General features: G+C 37.4%; 1 pseudogene; it reads left to right on the top strand.

The window, feature by feature from the left end:
• Positions 1-4,118: 4,118 nt before the first annotated feature.
• On the top strand, positions 4,119-6,228 carry LOC148159566 (uncharacterized; annotated as a pseudogene).
• The last annotated feature ends 777 nt before the right edge of the window (positions 6,229-7,005 follow it).

Here is a 7,005-nt window from a genome sequence, read left to right as displayed (position 1 = left end):
CAACTACAATGTTTAAAATAAAAAAATATTCAGCAAATACCTGGAAAATATACATTGTTGTGCTCACATGACCCAGGTTAGTTGAGTTAGATATTTGAAAAAATTATATTTTGTGTATATTTTATTCAAATTTTGTTTATTTCCTTTGTCAGAAAGGATATTGGACATTGAAAATACTGTGATAAATTACAGCTGGAAAAGGGGTATGATTACATAAGTTATACTTCATCATACTCCTTTTCAGACTCATAATCACCGATGTGATGTGTTTTTAAGAAATATATTATGTACTTTGTGTTGTTTACACTGTCGGTGAAAGGTTTGTCTGAAATAAACTAAACTAAACTAAACTTTATCCATAGGACCTGTTTTGTCCGTATTCTCAATCAATGATTTTTTTAAAATATAATTTTGGTTAAAAAATAAAAAAGGGGTCAAAATGGAATAAAAATATGCCTAAACAATATAGTTTAGTAGAATAATTTCACACAGATTTTGAGTTAGTAGGTCACATGACCTAGAAGCAATTTAAGAAAAATAAAAATTTTTAACAGAAATAGCTACAAAATATATAAACGGGAATAAACCCAGTGAGAGAATCTTAGAGCTCGTATTGCGTTTAAAGGCGCCTCCCCAAACACGACAAATCAATTTATTTATTCACTTAAAAGCCTTTAAGCATTTTGGGCGCAGCCTGAGTGGCCTACGAGTTCGGGAGAGAATAGGCTAATTGAAATGCGTTTCGTAATGTTGCGAATGAGACATGTGAATGCTAGGTCTTACCCTGACAGCCCGAGACGGGCGTAGAGAGGGAAATCCGGAAAGGTGCTGACCATGACGGCATGCGGAAGTGAGAGAAGCTGTTGACGTGGCTGACCCATCGCGTGGCAACGGTGTGAAGACGATGCAAAGAGCCGCGGTGGAGAAATGGAGGGATAATGGATGGTGAGCAGGGAGAAAACGGTGACGTGGATCGGTGCGGCGAGAACTTGGCGGCCGAAGGAAGACGGCCTTTTGATGCTTCCATCAGATCCTTTTTTTTGTTTCTGTCGTCTTTCTTTACGTGGCATTTATTAACAGGCTGTCTCCTCCACGTAGAGCTCCACAGTTAGCTACCTTGTCTCACTAAGTGCGGGAGGCAATTGCGTCCTGCGTCACGGGAAAAAGGTCAAATGTAACAAGGTGACCGCAGGGCTTATTATGATGTTTTCGGAGGTGGATCGTGGAGTAAGTGAAACCCCAGGCAGGTGAGAGATAGGCGGGAGAAGCTGCTTGAAATGATCGAGGCTGGGCCAGGAGAAAAATCTCTTGCATCCGAGGAGCGTCTGAGGAGAAAAAGAAAGGGCCAACGCAGGATGAAAGGTAAAAGGACGGGGAATCACGAAGCTGTGGAGAAGCTGAGACGTGCTGGCTGAGAAGCTGGAATCGGCTGACAGCTTCTTCTTCTTGTCGATTTTATGGCGGTTGGCAAGAAACTTTTAGTAGCATTACCGCCACTTACTGGTATGGAGTGTGGTTCGTGATGGTTTAAATATTTATCCTCATCTATACATACATATATTCTACCACAATTCTATCTAAACATTCACACTTAAAACATACATACTTATGCACAACTTTGTGTATCATGCCTTCATTCACAAACACACTTACCATAATTAAATTCTATGAAATAATTTAGTTTTCTTAAGAAATCGAATACTTATTTGCATATGTTTACTCCCTAAATTCTTCCTCAATATATCTAATATATTAACCTTCTCCTTAATACTTTCAAACTCTCTCTTCATATAACTTCTCTCTATTTCATATTTATGGCATTCTAATATAACATGCTCTATGGTTTCATATTTATCACAATAATCACATTTGCCAGTTTTATGTTTTTGAATTTTAAAAAGTGTATAATTAAGTCCCGAATGTCCAAATCTTAATCTTATCACTCTTTCCTCCTTTCTATTTCTTCTTCCATTTCTTCTTTCTCCTACATTCTTCTGAATTTTATAAAACCATCTTCCTGTTTTATCTTTATCCCACCTTTTTTGCCAAACTTTCATCAGCTTCTCTTTAACAATACTTTTTCCTTCAACTTTACTTATTTTAACTGTAAAACTAATAGGATTTTGAATTGCCCTCTTTGCCATTTTATCTGCCTTCTTGTTTCCTTCTACTCCAATATGTGCTGGAACCCACACAAATAAAACTGTCAAACTCATGTTTTGTATTCTGAATAATGTATGAAATATTTCTAACAAAATATCCATCCTACTATCTGTTTGATTATTTTTTAAACTTAATAATGCAGAGCTTGAATCTGAACATATTATCGTTTTTAATGGTTTTATATCTTCTACCCATTGTAAAGCCAATAATATTGCCAACATTTCTCCTGTGTATACACTGGAAAAAGTGTAGCACAGAGTTGTTCATTCAAGCTAATAATTTACATTGAATACAATGTAAAATAATTGACTTGGTTGTGAAAGTCTATTTTTTTGCATTCTGAGGTGTCAATTTTGATTCAGACTGAATTAATAAGACTTCTGAAGGGAAGAAAGCAAATATTTTGGTTCCTCTCAAAACATGCTGAAAGGAAATGATGTCATATTTTCAATCTGAGTCACGTGAGAAGAAGTTGGGGAGAAGTGCTTGGAGAGCTTCGTCCGTTTCGGCATGGGGATGAAGGAATGATTAACGTCCGAGCACGTTATCAAAGAATAAACCCGCGGTAAGTACTAAACTAAGCTGATGTCTTAACAAGCCTACAATTGTATTAATGCAAAAGACCGAGTTAATGTCACCTGGTTAGCAAGCTGAAAGTCCCGCCTAAATGTGGGTATCCCAGTAAACGCTTTCTTTTTCGCTGGGTTAAATGTGGTGTAATTTCTGAACTTACACGTATTTCACGAGAAATATAACTATGTGTACATTGTTCGGTTGTAGCTGGAATTAATCAAGGTAGGCATAATTCGTTACCAATCAATAGCTTCCACCACGGTTAGCTCGGCTACACGGTGAACTTGACTAGCTTAACCCATGTAAAGCCATGTTAGCAATTAGTTAGTCTAGTGTGTTTATACCACTATGATTGTAAAGTCCCAGTTTGTTAATGGTAGCGAGGCCCGTTGAAAATTAATGGTGTTGTGTGCATGCATTATACTTGTATGGTATGGTCGGTGATGTTTCCCAGTGTTCGCCATGCTGGTTTGTCCAACTGTTAAAACGGTTTCACAGGATATGCTCTCGGTAAGCGAATCTCCTTGTTAAGCCTTAAACTTTTTGTTCGGCTCTACAACTGGTTTTCATGCATTTGGTTCACGACACTGCCCCATTTACTGTAGGTTAAGAACTTCATTTTCCGAATGCATTGTGTTTTCAGAGATATGTCATGGCATGCTGGCAGGTATCTTATGAAGTGTGATTTCGCACGCGCCCATTGTTAAAATATCGTTGAGCCAGTAAAACTGTTGGGTTGCAACGTTCAGAAAAACCTAATGAATGTGGAGACAAGATTAAGTGGACCAAACGATTTAATTAATTAATTAATTTATTTTATTTCAGTCGAAGTGGTCTGCAAGATCAGTGTGGCAGGCAGAGTGATTCAAAAGGTGAACATGCCAACTTCAACCAAGCTTACTCTATTAAAGCAAATCTCTAATGAAGGGTGGGGGGGCAAGTACAGTGTAGCATTTGCCCGCAGTCATTTTTACATTAGGGTGGCTCTGATTGTAAGAGCGCAGTAGTAGCTATAATGATGTTGAATGAATGATATCTTAGTTCATACAAAACATGCAGCTCAATGTTCTTTACTACCGCTAGACTCAACATTGTATTTAGATATATAGATTACCAGACTGTCATTAAAACTAAACAAACTAAGATTTCTGTTCATTGCATTTTCTAAATATTTACTGGTCTGCTTTCCTTTTTTAGGTTGGATGTGGAAATGCAAAGAATGCAGCAAGCATTTTTCAAGAAGATCTGAGATACTGAAACACTTGAGAATTGACCATCGGTTTCACGGTAGGCGGCGTCCCTATCCATGCATCCACGGACAATGTCCCTGTTCGTCCAAGACATGGAATGGTCTTCAGAAACATCTCTCTAGAAATCATCCTTCTCTGGAGTCCCAACAAAGACACTCTTCTTTCAAGTGTTACATTTGTGGAAACAATCAGCTTTCTACTGAGCACGTTTTTTTCCAACATATCTATGAACATCTGAGAAAATATGAAGTAGTCCCATGTATGTTTGATGGTTGCTCATACAAAACCAACATATACAGCAGTTTCCGGAGCCATAAATGGAGAAAACATCAGTCATGCACCATTAATGACTTTAAAAGTGGAATAGTTGTCACGTCACTCATTTCCAATCCATCTGACTATGACTTGAATGAAGAAATAGAGCTAACCACTGAGAGAACCATACGGGAGAAGATGGCCAGGACTTTTCAGTTCAGGAGGCAAGAGATTGTGGATCAGAAGCCAACCATCGAGAACCTCATGGAAAGATGGCCAGCTTTATTTCAGATGGAAGAGGTACACTTTTTACAACTTTTTGTATACTTAAGCCCATAGATGAGAAAATGTTTTGTTTTTGTTATTTTCTTTATTTCACATTATTCTTAAATTTTAAGTGTATTTCGCAATGTTTTCTTGTGTGCAGGTTGATGCAGAGTTTCTGTGCGTTACTGCTGTTCCCCTCCTGACCTGACTTATGGCGCACCTGGACAAGCACTCCCCGCAGCTGCTGAAGATCTTCAGAAAGAAAGGAGGGATCACTAAAGCAAAAACTGCCACGATCCTTGAGTTTCTTGACCAGGTATGATGTGCAGTATATAATTAGCCACTAACGACAGCCCTCAATCCTTCTACATGAAGAGGATGTGCAGATGATGTGCAATTGATGTACATGGCATTGTTATTGTGTGCCAAGTTTTGCACCATATTCACTATCAACCATTTAAAAACAGAAAAACATGTGCCACCTATGAGTACATTAATGTGTAGTAGCGCATAGAAAATAATTTCTGCACCTGTCACTATAGGAACCCAAACAGGAGCCATCCAGTCTGTCTTCATATGTAAAGAGGGACTACTAGTGACCTCTGGCAGATGTACTAGAATGGCTTTACATTTTCACTGCTTTCAATTTGTCTGCCATGGATTCAGTATTGACCAGGCACACACTGTAAAAGCACTGTTTATGGTAGAGCTGGGAATTAAGTTGCTAGACTAGTGTACACATCGCATAATAACCATTTTGATTGTCCCTAAAGGGTGCTGATGCCGATTTCAGAAGGGAGTGTATCCTCAAAGCTCTCATCATCTACCTGGGAGAACGTGTTGAGGACCTTATAAAGGAATACATGGTATGTCCAGATATTTTCTGTCACAATGATGATTCAACTTTATTCATCACGGGAGAACACCTATATTATACAGTATATAGTGATTAATGAGGTGTGCCAGACTGCAGTTGTTCAGTTGCATATTTCGTATATTTTGCCTCAGGTCTCCCAGAAAGATCAAGCCGAGCAGGAGCTGGAGAGGACCATCATGGCAGTCTTCGTCTTCAGAGAGAATTCAAGCCTTCTACAGCAGCCCCAAGACGTTGGGATTGTCATTGATGGTGTGGAAGTCCTCAATGAGTTGCCTTCTCTTGCAGCTGGAGTGGCAATGCTCTTTGGACTTTGCTATGCTCTTAACATGGAGTATCCACAGGGTTTCAGGTTCACCTTTGAGGCCCTTCAGAAGATCCAGATGGAGCTTGGTTTCAACAAGATGACTTCCAAGATTCGCAAACTCAGTGGTGAACTCAAAACTGCACAGTAGTGTATATTTGTGTGTGCTTAATGTGTGCATGTAGTTGCCACTGGCATCTATTTAAGAGGTAGACCACCTCACAGCACTTTGCTATACAGGCTCACGGGGTCACTTTCATGGAGTGCTTTTGTTGGAATTTTAGTTCTTTGATGATGTTTAGAGATGCAACATTCCTTCAAGTTCAGATGTGTTTGAACAGTACAACAACAGTGAATGCTTTCTGTCCATTTAATTTTGCTTGATAAGCCATATTGTCTTTATTTCATTGCTCTGATGTAGAGCAACAATGACATGTTTATATTTGTTTGTCTGAACATGCAACTTTTTTTGTCCTTTTTTACTTGAGGAATAAATGGCTTAGAAAAAAACTGTTGCTGGAGTGTGTTAAGTGTGATGTGAGTGATGCAAATTGTTTATGAAACCAAGTTTATGAAATATATAAAAAAAAGACTTTCATGGTGCCAATGAATTAATTAATGCAAGGTATATATATTTGATGGGTTCAAGTTAAATATATTAGTTTGGTTCAAAAACTAAAATGTAAATAATTTAACTTGGATAAAGGTGAAGAATTAATATTGGGTCAAGTAAAGTAATACGGTTTGAGTCAATATTAAATAGTCAAGTTGTACCAAACCACTTTATTTAGATTCTGTGAAGTCAAATATATTAGATGCAACAAATGGACATCAATTTTTTTAATTTAAGCTGGGCCACACTTTTTCCAGTGTACTGATAGCCCATCTGTAATTCGTTTTCCTATTTTTATATTGAATTCTGGTACAACAAACGCTATTCCTATTTTCCCAGTTATTTTTGATGCATCAGTGTAAATTTGAATGTATTGATAATAATTCTTTAAATATAATTGCACTGAATAACTATCTACAATGTAAGATTTATCTTGTTTTTTTTTTTCCATTATTGGCATATCTACTTTTGCTTCTGGTAGAATCCAGGGTGGTATAATTGATATTGGTGTTGTTTGACTGATTTCTAAATTATTCATTTTAATTTTTTTATTTTATTTTCAATTGTCCATCCAAATCTCCTCATTTCTTTCTTATCTTTTTCCCAACATGGATTTAAAATTTCCAGAGTTGGATGATCAACGTTATTGCTTTGCAAATTTAACCAATAATTAATTTCTAATTTTGTTCTTTGTAAATCTAATGGC

Source organism: Poecilia mexicana, unplaced genomic scaffold (assembly GCF_051168715.1).
Source record: "Poecilia mexicana isolate PSO_F unplaced genomic scaffold, ASM5116871v1 scaffold_5, whole genome shotgun sequence".
In the NCBI taxonomy this organism is placed as follows: Eukaryota; Metazoa; Chordata; class Actinopteri; order Cyprinodontiformes; family Poeciliidae; genus Poecilia; species Poecilia mexicana.
The sequence above is the reverse complement of the archived record's forward strand: the minus strand, read 5'-3'. Positions and strand labels throughout refer to the sequence as shown.